We start from the raw sequence: 8,909 nt of genomic DNA, 5'->3' as shown, positions 1-8,909 counted from the left end.
CACACCACCTTGGCCACCACCGTCCGTACAACCGTACGGACGTCCGTACAATCGACAACCTATGGGCTGTCCAAGCCATCTCGTATCTCATGAGCCCAATCCACTAAGGAGAGCTTCCAACGATCTCCTATCATCGAGATCCTTCTATTATAGCCGTTGGGCAACTTGCAAGTGGGAAGTCAAGGGTTTAGTCACTTGTAGGAATAAGGAGATGTCGCTATCTCCCATTAATGTGTACATAGGATCCTAGGGAAGAATATCCTCTTTGTATAGCTCTATATATGGTTTGTAAGTATGTTCTAATTCAAGTAAGAAAAGAGTTTAACTCTCTTTCTCCTCTCTACTCTCCTTTACACTCGCATACACTCTACACCTCTCACCCTTGTCCGAATTCAAACTCTTCCTCTTTCTCAAATCTTTCTACCTTAAATATTACATGGTATCAGAGCAGATTTGATTCTGTTCTTGCCTCAAATCTCCATCACTCCCTTCTGCATTCTCTTTCTTGTTCTTAAAATTTCTTGTTCTTGAATCTTCTTTCTTTAACCGTTGGACAATAGCTTTAACCAACGGTCTCTTCATCTTTTTCCATGGAAACTACCAAAACTCTCATTGTTCCAGTTACTCTCAAGGGAGAGAATTACTTACTGTGGGCTAGAACCACAAAGACAGCCCTATGCGGCCGAGGACTTTGGTCCCATGTTGAGACGAGCGAAGCTCCTAGTGGCGAGACCACCAAAGACGGCAAGGATCTTGTCGCGGATGAGAAGAACAAGTGGTTTCAAGAAGATCAGGGAGTCCTAGCTATCATTCAAAACTCCCTAGATGCACCTATACTTGAAGCTTACTCTTATTGCGAGACAGCAAAAGACTTGTGGGACACTCTCAAGAATGTTTTTGGGAATGTTACAAATGTAAACCGAATTTTTGAGATTAAGAGGGCTATCAACAATCTCAACCAAGAAGACATGGAGTTCACCAAGCACTTTGGGAAGTTTAGGTCCCTTTGGGCTGAACTAGAGATGCTCCGGCCGGCGACTATAGATCCGGCCATTCTGAATGAGAGGCGTGAACAAGATAAGGTGTTCGGCCTTCTCTTGACCTTGAACCCCTCCTACAATGACCTTATCAAGCATATTCTACGGTCGGACAAGCTCCCTAGTCTTGATGATGTTTGTAACCAAATTCAAAAGGAACATGGTTCCATGGGGTTGTTTGGAGGCAAGGGGGAGCTAGTGACCGCCAACAAAGCTGAGGTGGCCTCCGCAAATCGTGGCTACTACAAACCGGAGGACTAGAACCCACCGGTGTGTGAACATTGCAAGAAGGTCGGCCACTTCAAGAGCCGTTGCTGGATCCTTCACCCTCACCTCCGCATAAACCGTGGAGGAACAAGCCGAGGTGGACCTAGAGCTAACCAAGCCAGCATGGTGAGCGAGGCGGCGACCTCAACACCAAGTGGCCAGACACTTGAGGGGAACGGAGTGGCGTTGGCGGCATCTTCGGAGCTGGTACGCAAGTCAGACCTCGACGCCCTCATCAAGGCCCTAAAGGAGGCCTCCGGTAAAACATTTCTTGCCTCAAATAAAATTAAACCCCTTATTGTTGATTCTGGTGCATCTCACCACATGATTAGTGATTCTAGGCTAATTAGTGATATTAAACCTGCTAATGGTAATGTTGTGATAGCTAATGGTGAGAAAGTTCCTGTTAAAGGCATAGGGAATTTAAAATTATTTGATAAAGAAACTAAAGCCTTTTACATGCCTAATTTCACATCTAATTTGTTATCAATTAAAAGGGCCACCACTGATTTAAATTGTTATGCAATATTTGGTCCTAACAATGTTCATTTTCAGGATATTGAGACAAGTAAGGTTCTTGGTCAAGGAAGTTCCAAGGATGATCTCTATATGCTTGAGGACTTGAATTTATCTTCTACTGCATCTTGTTTTAATTCGGTTATTATTAAACCTAGTGATTCTATTTTACATGCTAGGCTAGGACACCCTCACACAAGAGCTTTATCTTTAATGTTTCCTAATATTTCTTTTAAAAATGAGGAGTGTGAGGCTTGTATTCTTGGTAAACATTGCAAGGCTGTTTTCCCTAATTCTAGTACTATTTATGAAAATTGTTTTGATTTAATTCATTCTGATGTTTGGACATCCCCTTGCTTATCTAGAGAAAATCAAAAATATTTTGTGACTTTTATTGATGAAAAATCAAAATATAGTTGGATAACTTTGCTTCCTTCTAAAGATAGAGTTCTTGAGGCTTTTACTAATTTTCAAAATTATGTCTCTAACCACTATCATGCCAAGATTAAAATTTTGAGATCAGATAATGGTGGAGAGTACACAAGCCATGCCTTTAAGCAATATCTAGCCAACCATGGAATACTACACCAAACTAGCTGTCCATACACACCTCAACAAAATGGGGTAGCTGAAAGGAAGAATAGGCATCTCATGGAGGTAGCAAGGTCTATGATGTTCCACACAAGGGTTCCAAAGAGATTTTGGGGAGATGCTGTGCTAGCTGCTTGTTACCTTATCAACCGCACCCCCACAAAGATCCTCAAAGACTTGTCACCATTTGAGGTATTAACTAAGGACAAACCTACATTTAATCACTTACGAATTTTTGGGTGTGTGTGCTATGTGTTGCGACCAGGTGAGCTAAGGGACAAGCTTGATGCTAAGAGTACAAAGGCTATGTTTCTTGGCTACTCCACTACACAAAAGGGGTATAAATGCTATGAACCTACAACAAGGAGAGTCCTAGTATCTCGCGATGTCAAGTTTATAGAGACACAAGGATTCTATGATGAACAGAATTGGGATGAGCTACGCAATCTCTCATCCTCACCATCTGATCGAACACGCAACCTCCGAGTTCTTCTTGAGCGGTTAGGAATTGACAATGATCGGATCAATACCGAGCCGGCCAGCCCTACCTCACCAGCTCACCCTGAACCATTGCGCGAGCCTGAACGTGACATCCATACTGATGATCCAATCGAGCAGCCTGAGGAGTCAACTGAACTACCCGCAGACAACATTGCCGAGCCGACCGAGGATCCGGCCGAGCCACTTGAGGAAATCATTACACCAGGCTGTGCCAACCTGGAAGCTGGAACCATAGTCCCTCTAAGGCGCAGTCAACGCATCAAATATCCTCCTACCAATTGGAAGAATACCCGTGTCTACTACAACAATGTGGCCATTGCTCATCCGATTCAAGCCGTGTGCTCACTTGCCCACTTTCCTAAGGAACATCAAGTTTTCCTTGGCCACATTGATGAACACTGGATTCCAAGAACCTATGATGAGGCCAAAGACCATAAGGTATGGCGGGACGCTGTTGATGCCGAGAACACGGCCATGATACAAAACCACACATGGGATGAAGCTGACCTACCCAAGGGTAAGAGAGCAGTCACCTCAAGATATATCTTTAGTATCAAATACAAGAGCAATGGGGAGATAGAACGGTATAAGGCACGCCTTGTAGCCCGGGGATTCACGCAAACGTATGGGGAGGACTATCTTGATACGTTTGCTCCGGTGGCCAAACTTCACACCGTTCGAGTGGTTCTCTCTCTTGCCACAAATCTTGATTGGGAGCTATGGCAAATGGATGTGAAGAACGCCTTCCTACAAGGCGAGCTCGAAGATGAAGTGTATATGCGGCCACCACCGGGCCTAGAAGACACCATTGGTCCGGGGAAGGTTCTCAAGCTCAACAAAGCCATCTATGGACTAAAGCAGTCGCCAAGGGCGTGGTACCACAAGCTGAGCACAATCCTCCTTGACAAAGGCTTTCGCAAATCCGAGGCTGATCACACACTATTTACCTCACCTAGCACCAAAGGTATAGTAGTCATCCTAGTGTATGTTGATGATATCATCATCACTGGGAGTGACTCGGTAGGTATTCAAGACACTAAAACCTTCTTGAAATCAGTCTTTGATATTAAGGACCTTGGAGAGTTGAAATATTTTCTTGGGATAGAAATATGTAGATCAAAGGAAGGTTTATTTCTATCACAAAGAAAATATGCTCTTGACTTGTTAAATGAGACAGGAAAATTAGGTTCAAAGGCAGTGGCATCACCTCTTGAAGAGAACTACAAGGCCGGAGGACAGGGGGAGCTTGAGCAGGCACCATACAAGGACGTTGGCCGCTACCGGCGCCTAGTAGGTAAGTTGATCTATTTAACTATAACACGGCCTGATATTTGCTTTGCTGTGAACCAGGTGAGCCAGCACATGAAGAATCCAACTGTCCATCATTGGAACATGGTCGACCGAATCCTTAAATACATCAAGGGCTCACCGGGACAAGGCATTTGGATGGGCCGCAACAAGAACACCGAGTTGGTAGGATATTGCGACGCTGACTATGCTGGAGACCGTGGAGACCGTCGCTCTACAACTGGCTATTGAACATTCCTTGGAGGCAACCTGATCACTTGGAAGAGCAAGAAACAAAAGGTCGTATCACTTTCAAGTGCCGAATCCGAGTATAGGGCCATGCGCAAACTCACAACCGAACTAATGTGGCTCAAAGCACTCCTCAAGGATTTAGGAGTGGAAATCACGAGTCCTATCACCATGCATTGTGACAATGAAGCTGCCATTCACATAGCAACCAATTCAGTGTTTCATGAGAGGACCAAACATATTGAGGTGGACTGTCATAAGGTGCGAGAGCAAATCAAGCTTGGAGTTGTCCTGCCATGTCACACCGAGAGCAAGGAACAACTCGCTGACATCCTCACCAAAGCTGCAAGCCCCCAAGTGTGCGAATATATTCACTCGAAGCTCGGCCTTATAAACCTCACTCGGCCATGAGTCTTTCACATGGCACCTACACTCTTTTTCCCTTATGTATAGTTTTTTTCCCATGAGGTTTTCTATACTAAGGTTTTTAATGAGGTGGGTGCCTAGACTGTCAAGCTTGCCTGGTCATCTAAGTCAAGCTTGAGGGGGAGTATGAGTTTGGCACACCACCTTGGCCACCACCGTCCGTACAACCGTACGGACGTCCGTACAATCGACAACCTATGGGCTGTCCAAGCCATCTCGTATCTCATGAGCCCAATCCACTAAGGAGAGCTTCCAACGATCTCCTATCATCGAGATCCTTCTATTATAGCCGTTGGGCAACTTGCAAGTGGGAAGTCAAGGGTTTAGTCACTTGTAGGAATAAGGAGATGTCGCTATCTCCCATTAATGTGTACATAGGATCCTAGGGAAGAATATCCTCTTTGTATAGCTCTATATATGGTTTGTAAGTATGTTCTAATTCAAGTAAGAAAAGAGTTTAACTCTCTTTCTCCTCTCTACTCTCCTTTACACTCGCATACACTCTACACCTCTCACCCTTGTCCGAATTCAAACTCTTCCTCTTTCTCAAATCTTTCTACCTTAAATCTTACATAACTCCACTCGGTCGAGTCCATCTCCCACTCGGTCGAGTGCTTGGTCGAGCTGGACTCCGGATCTTGGTTCTTCAGCCTTAACTCCCTTGTTTCCTCCTCATGATTGCTTCACATCTCTTCTCCATTGCTTCCATGCTCCTTAAGCTTCAAAATCACCTGTTTATGCATGAAAAGATGCAAATGCAATGCAACTACACTCTAATGCATGATTAGTCCTAAAGCTACACAATAATGGTGAAAATGGATAGAAAAAGATGCAAAAGATGTGAATAAACTAAGGGAAAACATGGTAAAATATATGAACATCACTCCCTGGAAAAGCTGTTCAAAATCCAAGGGAGTTCTCAGCCAAAGCAATTCAACTTCAAGAGGAAAAAGTCACTGAGGACAGTGAAGTCCAAGTTTGGATGAAATTCATTAGTTACTGAAGCCCCAAGTGACATCTGTGCAAAGCAACAGGAACTCGCAGGAGAACTCGACCAGGAGCTCGAGCAGCCACTCGACCGTGTGCATGCTCGAGTGGACGATCGAGCTGAGGACTCCGAAGTTGTCAAGCCTGCTAAGTACATTCCTCCTGCTTACAAGCCTCCACTGCCATTCCCTGGGCGTTTCAAAGCACAGAGGATCAAGGAGTTAAGGGAAATCATTGAGAAAAAGGAGATGTTGGCTAAGCAACATGAGGAAGAAAGGGTTTTGAGGGAAGAAGCTTTGGTTGAGAAAAAGGAAGAAGTGATGGCTATTCAAGAGATCATCATTGCTTACCAAGAAGAGGAGAGAGGACCTGCTTTGGAACAGTATAAACCATACCCTCTCTATAGAGATTTCTTGCTTGATTTATCAGTGAAGAAGGCTCAAGCTCAAGATGAGAAGGATCTTGAGAACCTTGGAGGAGTGATTATCCCACTTAAGCTTAAGGACCCAGGGCCATTCTATTTGCCTTGCACAATCAGTTACCTCCACTACAATCAATGCCTTTGTGATTTGGGAGCTTCAACAAGTGTGATGCCATACTCCTTAGCTCAAAAGCTAGGGAGAACTGATTTCAAATCTACCAATCTCCATGTGCTTCTAGCTGATGGGACAAATAGAGAGGTAGTTGGGAGGTTGGAGAATGTCCCACTCAAGATAGGGAAAGCAAGGATTCACACTTACTTTGTGGTGATAGAAATGGATAAGGAGCCTGAGGATCCAATCTTGCTAGGGAGGCCATTCTTAGCTACTGTTGGAGCAGTTATTGATGTGAAGGAGGGTCTTGTGACCTTGAACATAGCTGAAGATGTGGTTATGAAGTTCAATATCCACAATCCAACAAACCTTCCTACCATTGATGACCAGCCTTTCACTATCAAAGACAAAGGAGGTCAAGGAAGCATAGGTGATAAGGCAACCCCAAAGGCTGAGTTCCCACTTCAAGAGGATTCTGTTGAAGAGCTTAAGAGGTCAGTTCAACAGCTGGCTAGTATGGTTGAGGACCTCAAAGTCAAGCTGAACAAGAGGTCTTTGAGGAAAGCAAGACCTAGGCTCAAATTTAAGAAGAAATATGGTTTGAGTGTTAAGAGTGAGGTGATCAAGGATCAACTTCACAGTGACCAAGAGGTTCGAGGGAGGATTTCATCACCTCCTTGGTATCCAGATCAAGTTTAAGAAGAAAACCAAAGTCAAGCTTAGTGACTATAAACAAGCTCACTAGGGAGGAAGTCCCTAAGGTATCCTTTGTACATATGGTTTAATTTCTTAGTAGTTTTGATGTGTTTTGTTTTATATTTTTGTTGGACAGGCTTCTTAATAAGAATATAGTTGGGTAAGGGGAGATGTGGACATGGAGAAGAAGGCTCGCATGCCCACTCGACCACAAAACAAGAGGTACTCGGCCGAGCTGGATACTAATTGAGGCCCATTCGATTCCCATTCTTCTAGAATGTCGAGTGGAGGGAAGAACAAGGAGAAAATTTTTGAAATTTCAAAATTGGTCAAGGAGCTCGACCACGTGCTGGTCTAGTGTGGGGTCGAGTGGCAGCCAAAAAGCAAGTCAAAGATTCCCAATTCAAATTTGAAATGTAAGGACGCTCCACCCTTGTCTTCTTGTCTCCTAGGCTTCTTTAAATAGCACTTGATCGATCCTAAACCTCTCACACTCTCTCATTTGCTCAAAATATTTAAATTCAAGCTTTAAGATCTCTCTCAAAGTTCATCTCTTGCTCTAGCTTTGTTCTTTCAAGTTTTTGGGTCACTAACCTATTAACTTTGAGCTTTGAGTCTATTTCCCTTCAGTTTCTTTTTGAAAATGTCTTCTAAGATCACCAAGAAGTCTCACAAAGCCGCTGCAAGCTCCATGGAACGTCGTGATGCTGACCTTGAACCAAGAGTTGAAGCTAGGAGAGCCACTCGAAGGTCCACTCGATCGACCACTCGACCGAGTGCTTGTTCGAGCAGTCGGTCGAGCCAGGTGCCGAGTCTCAGGAAAAAGCCAGTTGAGGAGGATCCTGAGAGAACTGAAAGTGAGGAGGAAAGGGAGCCTACTATTGATGAGATGATAAGGGGATATAGAGCCAAAGGGAAGAGACCAACAGTTGAAGTGGAGCAAGAAGAGAGTGAAAGTGAAAGTGAGGAGGAGAGTGAAGAAGAGGAATTGATGGAAGATGGAGAGGCTGAGTCTTGTGGGTTGTCTAAGAAGCAGCTTTATGATGCTTTCATGAGGATGGAGTTCCTGGGAACTAGGTATCCACACAAGGAGACGATGGAGAAGCTTGCTATTGATGAAGATGTGGAATGTCTTTTTGAGAAGAGCAGCCTTACCAAGTTCATGGGGCTTTGCATGGAAGGGTATAGAGAGGAAAGCTGTGAGTTCCTAGCCACTGTCAAGCTGCACCAATACTTGAGGAAAGATGCTGAAGCAGGAGCTGGTCATATCTCCTTCACCATCAAAGGGAGGAAGCATGAGCTTTCATTGAAGAAGCTGGCTGATGTGTTTGGTTTTGAGGTTGGGAGCCATAGGAGCATGATGGTTCCAAGAGAAGAATTGTTTGCTGTATGGGAGACCATTGGGGATAACAAGTATTACTCATCCTCCAACTCCAAGAGCTCAAGGATTAGGAGCCCAGTCTTGAGGTATTACCATAAGGCTCTTGCCAATACTTTCTTTGCAAGAAAGGAGACTGGAAACTATTAGTATATAAGAAGGAGAAGAGGGAGTGAGGCCGAAGAGGCCGAGCTGTGGAAGAAGAAGAGAAGCGGTCACTAAGGCTGTAAGCACAAGAAGAGTGGCCGTGAGGCCATGAGTGGTGTGTGAGCGGCCAGTAAGGCCGTGAGCACAATGAGAGTGGCCAGTAAGGCCATGTGGGCTGTGTGAGCAAGGAGAAAGGCCAGCAAGGCCATAAGTGCCTTATAAGAAGAACAAAGGCCTTATAAGAAGAAGAAGCCCAAGAAGAAGGAAATATCTCACAAGGAAGGGAAGAAGGAT

General features: G+C 44.6%; 1 pseudogene; it reads left to right on the top strand.

Annotated features, from left to right (window-relative positions):
* Positions 1–590: 590 nt before the first annotated feature.
* Positions 591–8,618, top strand: LOC147919298 (uncharacterized; annotated as a pseudogene).
* The last annotated feature ends 291 nt before the right edge of the window (positions 8,619–8,909 follow it).

The sequence above is a fragment of the Camelina sativa genome, chromosome 20 (genome assembly GCF_030686135.1).
Source record: "Camelina sativa cultivar CO46 ecotype springtype chromosome 20, ASM3068613v1".
NCBI classification, from domain to species: Eukaryota; Viridiplantae; Streptophyta; class Magnoliopsida; order Brassicales; family Brassicaceae; genus Camelina; species Camelina sativa.
Note: the sequence above shows the minus strand (reverse complement) of the source record. Positions and strands in the feature narration are given on the sequence as shown.